The 20,050-nt window shown below is 34.3% G+C and overlaps 1 protein-coding gene across 1 annotated transcript in view; it reads left to right on the top strand.

Moving 5' to 3' along the window:
• LOC128989415 (uncharacterized) overlaps positions 1-20,050 on the top strand; it is a 123,265-nt gene that overhangs the window by 23,175 nt on the left and 80,040 nt on the right. The gene's annotated exons all lie outside the window — the stretch shown is intronic.

Genomic DNA, 20,050 nt, shown 5'->3' with positions numbered 1-20,050 from the left:
TTGTTTTTGAACTTACCTGGTCATTTATGGTTCACTCAGAGAGTTTATATCCCAGTAATTATTACCGAGTCCATAAGTTTTCTTTATATTGAATCTTAATCTGTTTAGACTTTTTGCTCTACGGTTACAATAACGGTGTGTAATTTGATTTTAATTACTGACAAAGAGATTTTACCATTGGTCTAGGAAGGAACACAACCAACCATGTTTTTCAGTTACCTATGATCTTTGTAAATAGTTTTTAAATGGAAAATTGTTTTATCCGTTTCCATTAAAATAGCATTTTAATGTATATACAGTAATAAATTAAAGAAAGATAACAGCCAATAGATCGATAAATCGTTGCAACGTAATAGTTTCACAATTCTCTCAGGATTGTATCCGGAACAATACAACACAATTCTAATCGCTATTCCAGCTCCAAATCTCAAAACAAAAAGAAACCTCTCAAGCTCCAGGGAGGCTGTATTTTCACGGCGTATTTACGATTCTCTAACCACAGTAGGGCTACAGTAGCCGCGATGTCTATCTGCCGTGCTAATGACACAATATCTGGAGCTCTCAGCTGTTTATCACCAATCAGCTGATATTTACAGCTGATAATTACAATGCCAGCTGATGAACACATAGCCTCGCGCCGTTAACGTTCGCGCCAACGCCGAATTAAACCCGATTATCGCGTCCGACATTATTTGTAGGTTATGTTTCTGTCTTTTTGTTTCACGGTAACTCAATTGTAATTGTGACGTGTTATTTATGTTGAGCAGCTTTTGATTGTGTTTTGTTGTACGAGTGTAACATATTCTTTAGTGATTTGATAGGAACTATAGCCTCTCGTTGATGACATAGTAGTTTAGATTGACATCAAAGATTAAAATTTAGGTCGGTGTTTTGGGAAAGTACATGTAAGCTGAACGCTCTTAAAGGTAATTCATCTAATAATTTGAGAGTATCCTGAAGAAAGACTGTATCCTTTACAAGAACTGATTTATTGTAATGCTAAAAGTTAATAGTGATCGGTGAAGATTGAACCATCGTCTCCATAATTTAAGTCTCGCTCTCGTGTTAAGTATTAAGAGTGGTGTACTGTAAATACACACCAGCGGCACCCATCGGAGTTCTACATTACAGAGCAAGTACTTCTCACTTTAATTACATTTTTTTTATTAATTTAAACTACATCTTAACTCCAATCCATTACATTACGACATATTCACATTGGCATTGCTGGGATTTGAACCAGGGCCTTCAAGACCAAAGAGTACGTTTTCTGTGACCAAAGTCCCAACCTAACTCACTCTTGATTTTAACATCTACCACAACATTCAATCTAAATCATGTTTAGGATTCACATTACTAAACCTACTCCTCGACTCGTCAAAACAGTTATTTCGCTCTCTGGGCCTCTAACCGCTAAATAAAGCTGTCAGTTATACGGGACGTTCAAAACTATATAATTACAGCTGCTTGAGGTGGAACCTGCGTTTCTCTAGGGGAAACAACACGTCCCCAATTAAATTTGATAATTTAATTAACGCATTGCCGGGTGTTGAGTTCACGAATGTGGGCCGGACGGCGGACGTCGGTGCGTTTTGACCATGGCCGTTTTCGGTTTCCTCGATTCTCACATTTTGGCGGCAAGGTCACAGCTGGCTAATGCGTGAGTGAGGTGTGACATCACGTTTTTGGCGGGACGTAGTGTGAATAGGACCAGACTATCATCGGAATCTTGGCTTTTTTGGTTAGGTAAATTAAGTAAACTGATACACATGAACTGAGGCAGTTTGTTTTTTGAATTATGGTATTCTTATCCTATGATAAAGGCCTAGAGTTTCTATTATCAACTTTACAATTGATTGACTTATACAATGATTAACCTCTAGAGGAATATATGATCGGTACATGGTTGTATGTTGGTGGTTTTTGTATCAGTACACTAACTTTTACTAGCAGAAACTAATTGCTATTTCTAAACGACATGTTATCTTAGGTGAGGTTAATACTTCATGTATGATAAATATTGTTGGGCATCGCTTACTTTATTGAAATCACTTGAGACAGTGTGAGTAGATTTAAGTAAGGTGAGTGATGCCAACAAAATATTTATCATACTAAACTAAGTACTGTTGTTGTGACGTGGAGGGATTATCCACCATAGTATTACTATAGATCAAACAAAACAAAAAAAAAGGTTGTAAATTATAAAATATGTAGAGTTAAGTTATTGATGTGGGAAATAAAATGACAATTTTCATAATACGCTCAAGGGGTTGTCTAATTAATATTTTAAGTTTTTTTTTTATGCCAGAAACTCTAAGGGTTGGCATGGAAGGAAAGTATGGCGGTGTTTAGTTTTTTTTTTTATCTACCATAGCTGTTTAAACATTAAACGTTTTTTTATTCCACTTATCAGTCAAATTGCTCTACATTAGTTGGTTCGATTTATGTTGAATATTATACATTTACGAACTACCACAACGAAAAGGTATTTTTCCACTAATCAGAATGAGTTTTACCACCTAAAAACATTACAAGCTTCAATGCAAAATTGCATAGTCACTTGGAAACCAGTTTAATGTTGGATGAATTTAACAGTTCTACTTTTTACGTTTCGCGAAGCTTCTGCGGATGCAAATAATTCCAGAAACATTGAAACGCCTTCACTTTCCCTTGGACGAGAAAGTAACCCTAACATGCAAAGCCTAAATCGGGCGTGATGTCGGATTCAGGAACAACTTTTTTGGGGATTTGTCTCCTGGTTTTTGGAGAGAGCTACTTCAGATCCTCACTAAGTGGACGAACTCCTTGCTCCAGTTGGCTTTTTGCATTTCCATTGTCAACAGCTAACCTTTAAACGATAAAAGTGCATCTGAAATATCCCAATCGTCAAATTCTAAACCACATTCTAAATAAATGTCATTGTGATGACAAAATAGGAAATGAGGACTCGATCACGAAGTTAACCTTTACATTGACCAAACAGGTACAACATTTGACTTTATAAGGAAAGATTTTTTATTTGTTGGAGAGCTACAACGCTTCATGCAAAAGTGGTGTACTATTACATGAAATATAATTTTTATCTATATATGCCAAAGATTTCGACTGTACGGTATTGGATATTGTGGGTTTTCACTACTTTGCAAATAAAATAATCGCGATTTTCTAAAATGAGCAAATAAGGTATTCATTGTTAACCATCCTCCATGGTAAACGTAACAGCATTGTACTGATCTTTAATCCCCTTCATTATTATATCTGAAAGTTGTCTAACATTCAAAGCTGATTAAATGTTGTCACTTGTATACAGTAAGTGCAATTCGATTTGAAAAGTTGTTCATTAAGACATAATATTTTGGTTTATTTCAGTGAAAACTTAACATAATTTTTAAAATTTTAGTTGAGAATATTTAGGAGAGAGGTAAGACTAATCATTTGATAAAATGATAAAATTCTAGCAAATTATAGATAGTGCCTAGGCATACATACTTCGAACTTATTTCCATAGTTTAAAGTCATGTTTTGAATTTAATCAAACTAATTGATCTTAAAATATTATAAAATTATCAACTTCACACACCGTTCAACTTCTTGCTATGCACGTATCCATTCCAAAACATTAGCATTTGACTAATGACAGCTTGATCAATTCAGGTGCAGAAAGGAGCGACAAAGACAAATCCCGGAGCGCAAATGATATTCAGTTCTCACCCGAAAGTCAGCGGAGCGCAACAAATAGGTCAATTAAGGTTATCGATCACCTATCATTAGCGGGGAAACAGACGGATTTGTATAACAAAGTAGGAAATATGACCGGCTGTTGTGACTAGGGCGGTTAGAGGTGGACGACTTAATCGCTCCATTTCGATGACGTCCGTATCGAAAACGCGTCCCTTAGGCAGCTCACGTCCGAGGATCTCACATATTCAAATCAAAATTTGCATCCCTCACCCCAGAGACGGGCCCCACCCTGAGTTTTTGGCGCATCTCGGTTTTTCAACCCTTCCAAAAAATGTTAAGCTGATGATGAGCTAACCGTCACCGCCGCGGGAGGCTAAGCCCGGTAACTAGAGTCTCATGGATTTTACATCCATTTACATAGCTTTTAAGGTGCGTTAACCAATGCTTTTATGTAGTGTGGTAGAGAAAAAACGCGGTAAAAAGTAATTTAAAAAACTGTAAAGTAAAAAATTGAGTTTCGACGTGCCAAAAAAAAAAGAATTTGGTAGTAGTAAGACTATATACTTCAAAGTGGATGATTTTAGTAGTACTGTAACATGGACTTATATTTTTTTTTACTATTGTCTTTTTAATTAAGGAAAAAGGAAAATGTAATATTTAATTCAGTGAAAATTATAAACGAATTGTCAGAGGTAATACAGAAACAATGTATATTTTCCAATCAGTTCAAAATTATCTACGGCTGAGTAATTTCTGTTTTCATTATTAAATGTTATGTATTTAAATATATGTAGACCAACCGTATAAAAGTAGAACCAATGTAAAATGAATCAAATTAAATTTATTTTTATTTTATTTATTCATCATGAAAAATTTCTAAAACACTCATTCGATCAGCGTAAAATGTATATTTTACAATCTATATTTGATTATCGATTTAGAAACAAGACTAACTTAATATTATTTTACGTGAAATAAATCATACTTTTAACACTTTAAACACACTTTAAACAGTTTAAGAAAATCATAAATTTCGAACGAAATTTTCAAAGAATTTTGTATAAATTAGGGATCAATAACCGCAGAGCCTTGACTTTACCAGGTCACCGTTATCACCAGCTTGTAACGTTCAGTGGTTGCTGGTATTATCACATAACACCAAATCACGGATAACAATTTATTTTATTAGATTTAGTATATGTTATAAGTGAGTTATAAGTAGTTTTTGTTACTAACATATTTTTATTGGTTTCGGTAACTTGGACCAATATGCAATAACTTTAAGGAATTTGTATGATATCAACAACTATCAAGAAATATTACCTAAACGGAATTCAGTGTAAACGTGGCATGCTAGGTGATACACATTATACAATTATAAACTTGACGAATGCAGTATGAATACCATTTAGCCGTAAATTAAGAGCTAAAAAGGATGGAAAAATTCGAAGTAGAAATATTAAAAGATAATTACCTTAAACTTTTGTATGACAATAATCTTTTGATCAAATAGATTAATAAAATAAACGGTATCAGCATTCTGACACATACTTTCTCTCATAAGCTTATCAACAACCTTTGTCATGGGTAAGTGGTGGGAGTGAACAGTAATTGTTACAGTAATGGGGGTTGCATTATTTTGTTTAGAATTATAAGGACCATAACACATTAATTTTAGTCGAAACCATGTTTTTCCTAAATCCGATTTTTGTAATTTTATGGGAAAATAACATAAGTTACATTAGCTTTTGAACCGTAATTTTTACGGAAATAGAATTTGTACCATTTTGTTCAGAATACAAATACTGAATTTGTATCAAAATCATTCGGGCCATTTTCGAAAAATGTCCGATTTTCCGTTATTTTATGGGTTTTTATGGGAAAATCAGAATTAAAAATCAAAATTTAAAAAAATGAAAAAAACCTACATATTACATTTTATCAAAATTGGACAAAAAGTGTGGTTCCCAAATGGATACATCCACTCAAAACTCAAACTCGAAAGTTTTTGCGAAAACGATACTTTCTCCATATACTATGTATCTAGGGAAAGAAAGTAAAAAAAACGCTGATTCCGTAGAAAATTCTTTATAAATATACTTCAGTCTATTATCTTTTTTAAACCTTACAACAACAAAAGACTATTAAGTAAATTGATAGAAAACATGCAAAAATTCATGAAACACGAAGAAAATGTACAAATCATATGTTTGTCCTTGGCCTACATTCTGTCTTTGCACAGTCGGAAAGTAAGTTAGTTGATTAAACTGTGATTATGCAACTTTTCGCCTTCCCCATATCATATACCAGAGAAAGTCCAACTATTGAGTTTCAGTTTTGTATGATAACTAACTCGCAGTTGCACCATACCATCTCTAATTTCATCCTTGGTAGAAAAGTAATGATACAGGGGAAAATATATAACAATATAAAATTAAGGTTAACAAAATTTTCTTTTATTATTTTGGTCAAATGCAGGTCAAAACATACTGGAAATGTAACCACAAGCTAAATTTAGTTTAGTAAATTTAATTAGTTTGTAGAATAAAATATTCATTATAATGAACCCCGTTTGAATGCATTTAGTGACGTATGCTGTGAGTTTTTACTAATTAAAATAAAACTTAGAAGAAATTTAATTAATTAGCTTGAATTTTCCACCATGATGGCTTGAAAGTCAGACTTTTACAATAGGAAAGTTAAGTTAGTTAACGTTCAATAACAATTCACCATTGACTTTACGCCAATCAAGAGAAAATGCAACACATAATCAAGAGAAAAAATCACTAGAAAGTAAATTAGTTTTTAAAAAATAATCGTATACATACTGTAATGCAGTTCAACAATAAATTAGAAGGATTACATACAAAAAAAGAAATAATAAAAGAATTCGGGGGGGAAAAGATCTTTCTTTATTACTTATAGTTAAAACCCTAATTTTATTTATATACACTATTAAGCAAGATCATTAGGCAACAAACGTTTGGCAGACCATGTAAATATTCTATTTGATTATTTTGGAGGTCTAGACATTTCACATGATCTATATTTTTGTATAAGTTCGGTAATTGTTTATACTAGTTTCACTTCTTATTGCACAAATTATTAATTTTATTCGTAAATATTAATGTTCGATTATTTACGTTAAGAAGGACAAAATAAAACGACCTAATTTAAGATTAACTTCCAATTATGTCTTATATTATCCTACCCTTCTACCCAACGATATAAACAATTCGCTTTTTATCGTTGCTTCTACCAGTTCTCTATCCCTTCCCTTGGTGTACTGCAATACCGACATGACAGAGTTGTCTAACCAATCTTGACGTATTGGTATCAATGTTACGTTAACAACTAAGAAGTTGCTATCTGTATAGTGAACCTTAGTTCAACCTCCTAATACGTGACATACTGCCCTACCGACATTACCACTATTGACGTTACCGACATAATAAAGGATTACCCCCCACTACGGCCTGATGTGCCGCCCTACACAAGACCCGCCCGCAGGTGGTATCTCCGGTATCTCCGATCCTAATCTCTTATCTCTTCACCGCGTTCTCTCATCCAAAAATTTTGATCTTGTCCTCGCCGTAATGCACTCATCCCCTGTACAATGCAATTACGTTTTTCTAAGGCTCCTTCAGACGCGGCGGCAGATGCTGCAATACGGAGATAAGAACAAAAGTCGGGTACAGCAGACAATCAGCTGCTTGTTTTTATGCATATGAAGAAGCTCAAAATCAATCATCGATTGTTTGAAGAGAAAAAGAAGCACAAAAACGAGATAAAGCTGTTTATCTAGATGTTTTTACCACATACGGTGTGAGAAAAATACAACCTACATTGAGACGACCTATTTTTCATATTTCAAAAAAGTAAATTAATAAACAGGTGGTGTCCGACCAAATCCAGTGGTCATGGGAAGGGTTTCAAGACACACTGACCTGATTGTACGCCTCGTTATAGTAAACCAACACAGATTCTCATAATGATAGGATATTCATCTTGTAAATGAGAGAGTAGTAATTGGGTAATACCCGGAACACCACCTGGGTTCTACCCTTGGGTTCCGCCCCCGTCGGATTATGTCGTGGGAAACTGTAGAAGCTCTGATGGGGTTGAAGATGATTTGACACGTACAAATCGGTTTAATCAACTATCTTGTGTAAATGGAAGGTGGCGACATAAAAGATTTCTTAAATTTAGCCTAAAATTCTACCTCTGCGCACTTGTCATGTTTCCCATCGCATTTCAAAGATTCATGTCGTTAAGAAAAGGTCCAAAAAGTAAAAAAAAGGTTCCAACTCATTCATACCAAACGAAAAAGTTTTAATTATTGTTACTTGGGTATCAATCCTTATACAGGGTGATTACCGAGAAACGCATGTTTTTCAAATAACGAGTACTCAGGTAATTCAGAGCAAAAAAATTATTTATGAGTGGAAAAACAGTGTACACAATATGCAATTTCAGAATAAAATTACTTGCAATTTAGCATTTAAAAATTACATTTCTAACGTGGTGGTTAGAGAACATTGATAATTTTACGGGTCGCCTTCTGCTTTGATACAGCGTTGGAGGTGTTCCTTAAAACTTTCTACGGAATTTGCTAACATATCTCTAGGAATGGCGTTGATTTCCTGGCGAATAGCTTCTTAAAGTTCCTGTATTGTTTTTGGTTTGTTTATGTAAACTCTAGATTTAAAAAATCCCCATAGAAAGAAATCTGGAATTTTAAGACCTGGTGAGCGCTCGGCCAAGTGACACCACCAAAACGTGGGATAACTCTTTTAGGTAATGTTCGCCGAAGGAATTCCATTCTAATGCGAGCTGTATGGACTGTTGTCCCATCTTGTTGGAACCATATGTCATTACGTACACGTTGATGGCGCAGTTCCGGCAAGAAATATTCTTCCAACATGTCTAGGTACCGTTGTGGAATCACTGGAGTCACTGTTTTGCCGTCGCGGCTAGGACTCTCTGAGCTGTTGCAAGGCGCACTCTTTCAACTGCCTCAGGGGTACGAACTGTCCTTGCCAGTCCAGGAGGTTTTCTCTTAAGCAGAGATCTAATTGAGTTTTACATTATGTATCCAACGCAATATCGTGTTACGATCAGGGGTAGCGCCATGCCGTGCAATGTTAAAATGTGTATGAAAGTCTCGCTGACTCTGAGTGACTGATTCACCATTTGCGTAATATCGTCGCATGACAAACATACGATGCTCAAGATCCCACATCTTGGCAAAAATTGAAACTGCACACTTCCCCCTACACATCGCAACAACTTCCGGCCGTCGTCGAACGATATTCCTTGTGTACTACGAAAGTCAAAAGCATGCGTTTCCCAGTAATCACCCTGTATATAATACTTGAAGGCGATTTCTACGAAACACTACCCCTCCGTTAATTATGGACGAGTTTTTACAAACGATGTGTAAAAATTAAGTATTTTATGTGTAGACACCCTCTTTCACCAATTCATGTACTAAAAGCCCTCGGGCCCCAACAAGTCATCAAAATTCCAATGTAATTATTATAAAGAAGAGATTTTGTTTACTTAAACAGACAAATAAACCCAAGTTAGTATGTTATTAATTGCATACTAAAACAGCTGTCCATAGTAAACACATGATACACACAAGAGCGGTAGTTTTCAGTTTCGATAACTGGAGTGGAATGATTGATTACATTATCTTTGAATTGACTCTTTTATGTCTTCAGAAATTATGACTGTTATTCATTTTGAAATAACGCCTGTAATACTTCGCAATTGCTCGAATTCGAGCAACAGGTGCACTAGTTATTTAAATTGATTGATCATTAAGACATTTTTTAGGAAACTGCAATTGCACAAAAACAATTTTCTAAAGCTAAAAATAGCAAACAGCCTGTAATTTATGAAACGAATCCAATTAGTAACAATTTCAAATGGAAAATTACATTTACATGTTATATTGACCTGAATGTATAGGCCTAGTAATTAAAAGTGTGAAATAAAACTAAAGTTAACAAAATGAACAAGCATTTGCTATTTCTACGTCCTCGATGTGACCATTATGTAATTAATTTTGACATTAGTTGCAATCAACTTTTCAATCTGATTGATCTTTACGCAATCCAGAAAACTGGAATATTCCACTACTATAGGACCATTTATCATCTACACATGACAACATAAACCTTCTTGTTATTCTAGCTTGTACCTAATTATTGTAAAGAACAGTATTATTCAATTAAATTAATAGCTTTATTTTAAAACTATTTATTAGCTCGTTACATTTCACAAGACTTTTTCTTTATTTTTTACATTAAATCCAATTTTATATCTTTACATGCTTCTTTGTGATAACACAGTGATCAGGTGTTTAGAAACCTTTTCAAGCATTAGAAAAGAAACCTGCATATAGAATGACAGGTCACTAATGCATAGAATTTACTACGTAATAGAAAAGTTTCTCTACTAAAATCATATGATTGTTAGTACTTGTTTAGTATCCACTTCTATAAAGTCTGCATAATGAAATAAAACTAAATACTTTCAGAACCTAACATAAATTATAATTTTATTACCTTCATTACAATCCTCGAAAATATAATTTGTTCATTTGGGTTAAGCATTGACCATTGTACATCTAAACGTAGAATTGCGTCAATTTGAATCGAGTATAGAATTATTTTTTTTACAACTGACAGAGGAGTTTTTTTTTTGTTTACTTGAGAGAGTTTCAGATTCTCTTTTATTGTACTTACGATCAATTTCTATACTTTCCGTGTCCGGAAATCAGACTTCGCTTTTCCAAAAAATAGCTACCGATATGGCTTTGTCATTCGCATGCACTGTACATGTTTCGTATGTATCCGTGATTTTGACATCCAATAGCAATATTACACACCTTTGTAGTAGGTCGATTTCAAAGGAAGTTTATTTCCAAATCCTATTTATAGTTCGATGGTACACCTTTACACCCCTATTTCCACCCCTTTCGACTTGCCTGACTCAGTCACTCCTGGAAGGCAATAAGGAAATTATTTGACCAGTGGTCGAAACTCGGTTCGATGCGGGTCCGAGCAATAAAAGGCGAGGAATGCAAATTAGGCAAACAGCGCGATTATCGCCGAGATTGTGACCGGTAGCGTATTTTTAATTAGCCATGGCAAACAGGAGTTTAATTGGGCAAAGTGTTGCGGCTCGTTTGTGTAACGGCGTTGCGTAACTGCGTCACGCGTTACGTTACGTTACGTTGGTCATCCTCCTGAAGATGTGTGGACTGTCAATGATTTTCTTTTGTTCCCAGTGCAACTTTGCAATATGAATTTTAATTGGGCAATGCTATACGTTTTCAAGATATATAGAAAAAGCTACATCTTATAAATTACATACAATTCCGTTGGTAATACAAACAGACCAAAAAAATGTGTATGATATATTATTTTTTATGGTGTATGACTTTTAGTTGACCTCCTCTTTTAATACTTCAGAAAACTCCCCAGCTCTCCAACTCCAGAAATGTTTTCGTCTTGTGTGACCTATTTATTTTTACGCATGTTGTCCTCCAAGAGAGGACATGATTACATATTTGAAGCTATTATATGACTTATACCAAGATCCTTACTACAGTAGGTCTGGGGTATTTTGGTCTCACCAATTATAGACCTGATACGTCTTATTGATTTGTCAGAGTCCAAAAAATGCAAAAGGACCTTAAATAGTTTGCAAATAATTCAGCAATGTTCCTGTTTGCACAGTACTAGTTTTCGGTCAATTGGTTATCTAGAGGTGTGGAAAAGAAAGAAATTAAAATTGTCTCTGGTTATGAAATATTAATGGAAATTGATTGTAATTAATGGACATGCAGCATGATCAAAAAACAAAGGGTTAAATGGTGCATTCTCAAAATAAAATCATTGACGACAGACAAATTCAATCAAAATAGGCATTACTTCATTTTATTTAATTCTTTGTGTGCAAAGAGTCTCAGTATAAACGGATAGATTTTTCAAGCAACAACCGACGATTAACGTGATGAAGCTAGTAACTCAGCGTCCAAGTTGAAGATTCAAAAATCCCAAGCAACATCCCCAATCCCTCAACATTCCCAGTACCATCAGGTGATTTATCAACCTAAACAAACGGTGGTAGACTACAAGAAAGAATTAATTGGCCTCTGGTACCCCGGCTACCCCAGGGGCGCATCAACCACTTTGCATGCCACTTAGTATGCTGCGCGGCGCTATGGTTTTAGACGCGCATTTACATCGTTTTTGTCCCTGCTCTTTTTATTAATGGTCCTCACATGTGCGCCGTTTTTTGATCGGTCTGTGGGAACGGCCCAAAGCCTCGAGGCGACGCCGTTTTTTCCGCTCGACAACTCTACAGTAATTGATAACGTTATATTGTTTAGTGTTTTGTTTGCTTTTCAATTGCAACTGTTTTATGTAGATTAGCCTATTGTTACTGGTCACGTGGGGAGTTGATAGAGATTTCAAAAAAGTTTTTGTTTGGTATTTGATTATAACGACTCAATAAATTCCTTAAGCGGGATCGATATTGTAATTACATTATTTAGACTTAGTGTTCGATTGGGAAAGTGCAATAGTTGCCAATTAGTAACCATACAAACTAATTTCCAAATAAAAACTGGCGTTTAAAAATAAACAGCTGATGGTATATTCCGCTAAGGAGATATTTTAATCCGGATTCAAGATAGTGAGTTGGAGAACATACACTACATAATATTAATTAACATACCATTCTCTGAATTTAGGTCTTTCATTTTGATATTGCTTGAAAAAAAGCACAACACTATTTTAGTATTGACGGGTTTGAACGTTTAAATGCAAAGTTTATATTTACAAAGAATATCTGTTGTTTTCCTAATCCTTTATTTCTTGTAAATGTTATGGTATATTTCACTTGACTTGATTTTCTTCTAAATAATGGGATTTAATAAAAGCATGATTTTTATTATAAATACATGTTGCAGGATACATATTCAACCACTTATTCTCAAGAAAACCAGATTCATTAATTAGAGTGCAATTCGAAAAATTGTTTTACAAGTGATTTTAGCTCAAATTCATCCTAGAATAATTTACAATATTTCTATAAACATATGTGATGGTACACATTTCATTGAATTAATCATTTATCTCTCTAGAAGAAGGGAGTCTGTCCATGTATGGTGATAAAATAATTTATGTAATTAATGCATCACAGATCAAATTATATAAAATTTTTAATAACAATTTCCTTATAAGTATTAACATTTGTGAAACTTTTGATCATCTTTATGAATACGAAGGAACAATATAAGTATTGCTAAAAAAAAAAAAAAAAAATACAACATAACTTCCAAACAGTAACTCTACGGAAATGTAACCAACATCAATTCTAAGTCATTTGGACAATTCTATTACAGTTAATAAACGAACCACTCTTCTTTCGTCATGTCCTGATTTTTAGCTTAATGATCAACCAAAAAAGTCCGATCGGGGAACATTCAAATGAAGACCTTGACTCAATTTCATCAACATTTCGGAAGTTTCAGTGTTCGTTAGTTGTCACGTCTAGCTGAAATCAATTATCACCAATGATTTGGTGGTTCGCCTCATGCAATCATGACACAAAACTGACACTACTACATACGGTGTATTTATATGAACACCGTAGGTAGTGAGATTATAAAAACACCACCCTTGCAACAATTCTATTAAGTTGATTTTGTTTAGTTTGTAACTTGTTCGCAATTTTGTACTTTTATCAAAACTTAGGCTATATAACACTTTAAACTGACATAACATATGATTTTGTTACTAACGTATGCGATCGATTTGACTTAATTTTGTTGAAAATATTTTTTAAAGGAGGGAAGGTTAAAGCTTTTTAGCAATGTTATTAATAATTATTTGACTGATACAATGTTGTTATTGACAAATGCTGGATTGGCTGTTACTGTAACTCTGCAGGAGTAGATGGGAAATAATATTTTAAAAATTTACTGTGAGATAACATTTAAAATTTAATGGCTGGTAAAAAGAAATATTTTGTTCTAAATTGAGTTGTAATTTATTTTTGAAAACTTAGAAAATTCATTTTCTTCTAGTTTTGAGTCATATTCACACAACAGCGAATTCCACATCCCTGGACCCAACCAGTTGATACCAAAACCTCAATTCTGGTCAACGGCCACACACGCTTAATCCAAAATATTAAAGATGCAGCTTCGGCGAATGTTGGGAGAGGGGTAAACTGTACGTGGGGAGAGCGTAATAAAAAAATCAATAAGGGCTGAAAAAATAGCGGGTGGGGGGACGCATGCTCATTAGATATAGGGACGGAAAAAACGGACCAACTACAGAGTTAAAACATTAAATCAAACACACTAGCTATGAATCTGATAGTTAGGATAGGTTAGTCTAGAGTAGGGGGGGAGGGGGAGGGTGAGCAAATAGACACCTGATTGATAGTGGAGGGTGAAATTGGACAATACGGTTGATTCAGTCTTTTAACTGCAATAGGTCAATGTGAATTATTTACACGAATTTCCGTAATAGTTTTGGTAGCAGGGGAATTATGAATGGGTTTCAACAGTTAACAGTTTCATTGAGTAATAGAGCAATTTACGAATCAAAATAAAGTGGTTGGTTGGTAAAATACTCCATTTATTAGTTTGGGTAGACTTTATTAAAGCGCAAAACTTGTGTTTCAACTCTAATTTAGATTTTTGACACATAAAAAAGTGGCATAGACAATGTAATTGAATCTGTCTTTGGAGAGTATTTTAACATGGAATTAAGATTACATTATTTACAAACTGAATGTATGAGAAAACTAATATAATAAGTGTAAATTACAATAAAATATTTTTTTTCGATCATGGCCCATTGTACTCTCTGAATAAAGATTACTTATAGGGATGTCCTACACATGCCATCCACTTACAACAAGTTATATGTGGATAGATTTGCGAGCACATAGAGGACAATTGGCTATGTCTATGGTTATCTCGTCCACCCTCTGGCTGTCTTGTAAGGCCTGCCAACTACTGAAGGCAGTTAAGTGGCGTTCAGTGTAGGTAACATGATGGTAATGGGGTCTTAATCCCTGTGTGCGGCCAGGACTGGTTTGATGACCTATAAACTAGCCACACGTAGCCACTGCATTCTGTCGAACATCAATTATCTCTAAGTGCTTTTAATTGCTGTAAATAGTTCCTATGGGAAAATCTGTTTTATCCACAATAATCTGCCTAATTGGAAAATTAACTATCATAGATTCGGGAATTAATCTTATCCCTGCGAAGTGTGGGGTTTTAGTGAGGATTTCAAACATTTTTGACGGATTCCGTGGTAAAATCCTAGGTGAGAAAAGTAATTCTACCGATAAAATGTGGAGCCATTAGGAAGTGTTGACTTGTTAAACGTTAATGGAATGGTAAATTGTAGTTTGATGACATACAACTTTTCTAAAGTTGTAAAATTTTTGGACCAATCTGTTATTGCAAACTATTGCATATATTGTATATATTGTTGCTTGTACATGTCTTATTGTCGCAGATACACGAAATATTTGGATTTTGACCATAATGAGAACAATGATTAAAAACTGGTTGGTTAAAAATGCCTCGTTTTCTGTCATTTTGATTTCTATTTATCTAAAAAATTAGCAAATCAGATTAAGAATGGTTAGGTCTTGGCTTTAATTTTTAAATTTTGCAAATAACATGTCTACGTCACCACATCCCTACTTTAAACCACCCCTACTGTCATCCCTCTAAAGAGTCCCACTAAAGATTTAAAGTAAGCTAAATCAGCCTACATACATCCTTGGGCTCTCGCCCCCTGTTTTTCGGTGTCCTGCTAAACCAAGGTAGAGCGTAGGCTTAGTTTTTCGAAAAGAACTAGATTGACTAGTTTGATTGCAGGTAAATCCAATAACCTGCACAGATCCTCTTAAAAATCAGTTTAGGTTCACTCAACACATTCTTAAACACTTAGTAACGGAATGCTTAAATGTATCCTCACGAAATACTCTAGACGCTGAATTGTACTAAAAGTCCATTAAACACGCTGCCTCTCTCTCCTGTAGAAATAATCCACACATATGCGGCACTCAAGGTGGTCCCAGCTAGTATATTTGCTGGGCCGCCGACAGAACAAATTGATACTGCGGTCCGGTAGTCCAAGAAGTTGTCATGGGCGAAATATTGAGTCGTTCAGCTGACATCGCGAGTGGTAATTTCATTTTATAAACACAGTCGGAATGAATTGTCGGCTCCACGCTGCGGGTCGTCCAATGGGCAATGGTGAGGATTAGTGGACCGGCTGGATAAACTGAATATCATTTACATTAGTAAGTCATGTTTATCCTCCTGATTCAAGATTACTACATCATGATATTTATGGTTTCTTTCGATTTATTTACACTTATTTTCCCGTACTTCCAAAATGGGCTATAAGCTCAAGTAAAGGTGGTTACCACTGAACATATTTTCCATTAACTTTGGAATTACCATGAATTACTTCTTACTTGAAAAAAATCAACTAATTATTTCGATCAGCTGTGATGCAGTTCATAGAGCAATTCGAAAATGTAAACAAAGCAAAAGTAAACATTGTAATTTAGAAATCATAATATTTTACTTAATACGAATAACTTTGGACGTGCAAATTTGTGCTACATAATAGACAGGTAATAAATCTCTCTTTATAATATGATTGAAACTATAGGGCAAAAAACTCTTGTAAAATAAAAGCTGAAGTTAGAAGATAAAGCTTTTAGTTGTGTTATTTTTTAATGTGCTAAAACTAATTTACCTTATCTCAATAAAAAAAAATTAGGCCTATTTATAGGAAAAATATCTTAGAGAGTAAGCTGTAAACATTTATGAATTTACAAGTTGATCTTTGCTATCTATAGCTAGATATCTTATGGATAAATATAGAGCAAAATTATGAAAAAAGAATTAGGTTAGAGAGTTACGATTAGTAACTGTTTGTTTACTTAAAATTGAAGATATTCAAATCGGCCCACCTGATTTTCTCCCAATTCACATGCTAATTTCAAAATCTTTAAATTCCGAATCCTTGGACATCAACAAGATGTGTTAAAGCTCTCAAGCGCAGTATATCAGATGGAATTCACGTCATCTTGTCCACCAATCGGGCTAGAATATTAATTAATGACCACGTTTATCAACAGTTTTGAATTTCAATAATAATAGGGTCTTTAACACCCAAAGTTATTTAGTATGTGACACTAATACTGTAGCGATTATATTTTTTAAGCCTTTACTTCTATATAAATTACCATGGATAAGACATCCCATTTCGAGTTCCAAATTTTAATCAAGTAAAGGTGGTTTATGGCTGCTACCACTACCACTGGTAATTTACCAGTTTTAGTGTTTCGTCCAATCGAGGAACCACAGTGCACGATTATTAATTCATATTTTCTCTTATTCATAAACTTTTTAGTCACACACAAAATGAAAAGATAACTTTGTGAATACCAGATTTTGAAACGATGAACTTACGGTACTATAAGTATTGGAAGATGACCACAATAGTAATTTAGAGTACATAAAATTACCTTTTGAACAATAGCATTTGAATCAAATAAAAAAAACCTTATCACGATCACTTTAAACGTACGACCTAAGGTTTCCAAACTTAAATTCAGCTGATGCACAACTAACAAAGTTGTCTTATAGCCTAATCTGACTTAACGTCTTAATAAATGTTAACTTGTGTATCACAACGTCTGAACATGTGGTTTAGCTTAGATTAATTATCCTCTCTTGTATATTGTTCATGCTTAAGAGAATTTGAATTTTAGTTCCGTTGGCTTCAGGTAGAGGGAGTAATTTGGTTTACTATTTGTTTTTTGTAATTTAACACTTTTACAAGTGTTTTAACAAAATAAAACGATATAATCAGAAACAATGGCTATTGTGTATACATTCTGCCAAAAAGCTAAGCAAAAGCTCATAAATTTGTTTCAAAATAAAATTAAAAAACATATTTGATCCGCACTAGTGGTTAAACTTCATTGACATGAAAAACACAAAAATAGGTTTCATATTTTATCATAGGACGAGAAGTTAAATTCCATCAATGGTTTTACTAAATAGAATTGAAAATTTCGCAATCGTAATTTACCATAAAACAAAATATTCTACGCTTTTTCAACAATGAAATTACAAAAAAACAAAAACATGTTCAAGATTATTTTGAACACGAAATAAGTCTCCAAGTTTAAATCCTCATAGAACCACTATCGTACATCCCTATGCCCATTCGTACAATGGCTGAGGGGTCGGATAGTACAGGTTTGGGGGTAATCAGAAAACAGTAAAAGAAACCACCCAGCACAGGGGAGGGGCCCTTTATGCACTTCTATATAAACACACATTGCTCTAAACAATGCGAGTGTTTTATTGATTTATAGGATTGGGGTTGCAATTGATTTGTGCGTTTTCGATGTTGGGGCGCGTGAGAAGTGATAGAGAACTGTTGACTTTATAAACGTATTTATATGTAAATCGTTAGTTTATGCCTTTTTAGGTTGGGATTTTTGTTTGGAAATAAATGTTTATAGTTGAAAAAACCATTGTTTAACATTAAGCATAAGTTTTGTGTTTGCATTACTGGAAACACTAGTTATAGATGCGTTATTGAATTATAAAAAGTTCAATTCAATAAAGTTCAATAGTTGGTCATGTTTATGCACAGTGGGCTGTTGTACAGTTTTAGATTCGTATTTAACTATAACCATAGATAAAAGGAGTATGTCTACTTCTTTTAATCTATGCTATAACTAGCTGTTACCCACGGGCATCTTCCCGTTTGACTTCATAAGTATTAATAAAACTATAGATTGGTTAAGTTAAGCTGAAATAAACAAGACAGAATACTGTAATACAAACAAATAAGTACAGCTGGGGTATTTTTAACATGAGGTATATGGGAAGTTCCCTTTATAAAGGAATCGTGAAATAATGGATAGTTTTGCGCAAGGTTTTTCGTCATGACGAACATTTTAAGTATATGGTTTAATTAAGAACATTGAAAATTACGTCCTTATAGTATTATAGACCTATCAACTAAATTAAATTTTAAACAGTAAGAAAATATACGTACCTAGGATGTGTCCAAATATTTTTCTATGTATTCAATGTATTTTCGACCCAACGTAAAGTGAATGCAATGCATTAATGCATAACTACCAACGTTGCTTCGGCTTGACTTTAGTTTGTGAATTATAGGAATATCTTAAATCCTATTCCTTAACTCCCAATTTAAGATCGAAACGCGATATTATTTTTACCGTAGTCTAAAGTAACTTTTTTACACGATAATTTTCCAAGCAAATTCCAACCACGGCTCAATTCTTGTGATATCTTTATTTCAAAGACTCAATTATCCTAATCTACCAAACCACAGCCACTAACGGCAAGTTTACTTAACCTCGGCTATCATATTAATTTATTTACGAGCAAATTGTAGCAGGAACCGCAATTCCTTATGATTAACGATATTATCTGCATTTTGCATAAATCAGTTCGACGCATGCGCGTCCCTCTATAATTATGATTGAGCGACGCCGGTGTGCAAGCGCATTTAATTGTCCGCCATCTTTGTCGATCACCTGTTTTGGCGGGTTTATGGTCAAAGTTACGTAAATGGCGGTAAACGTCAGGCGAGTTGTAAACTGTTTATGACGGCGTGTCATAGACTTGCGGGTTGATAATTGGTGGCGGTCGTGTGAGTAGGTTTAGTACGACTCGGTTAATTACAATATTCAAATTATATTTTTCTGAAACAATTAGACTTGATGACTAAATAAATTGCCTTATGAAAAATCGTATTGTAATTTTGTAAAAGATGTGAGGCCTGAAAATACGAGGGAAATACTTTTGTTTTAAAATAACGTGCGGTTTCGAGGTGGGGAATCTCCGAAAGATACAGCTCACTCCTCTTACGATACTCATTTCTTTACCCAAAAGGAAATTCAACAACAGTCGGTTTTAAACGTCAGGGTAACAACACTATCGCACAGATGTAAACGCTATTGGTGATTATTGGGGTTTGAACCAGGGCGTCCACGACCCGGAGTGCCGACCTTTCATCCTTTCATCAACTGCACTCCTATTTAACGCAATACGTACGAAACAATTTGAATTTGTACAATTCTGTTAAAACATTTTATTGTTAAATTTAAAGGTGTAGAAAAATTCCAAAACTAAACATGACATTAACGTAGCTCGGTTCAAATTAGCAGCGTTTTATGAAATTCTGCATTATTTTGCAAGTCTCGTGTTTAAGTCCAGCTGCTGTTGTAAATAATACAGATATTACATCAA

Source organism: Macrosteles quadrilineatus, unplaced genomic scaffold (assembly GCF_028750875.1).
Source record: "Macrosteles quadrilineatus isolate MER2022 unplaced genomic scaffold, UCM_ALF_1.0 Scaffold_3__2_contigs__length_128488019, whole genome shotgun sequence".
In the NCBI taxonomy this organism is placed as follows: domain Eukaryota; kingdom Metazoa; phylum Arthropoda; class Insecta; order Hemiptera; family Cicadellidae; genus Macrosteles; species Macrosteles quadrilineatus.
This window is presented reverse-complemented; position numbering and strand designations above follow the sequence as displayed.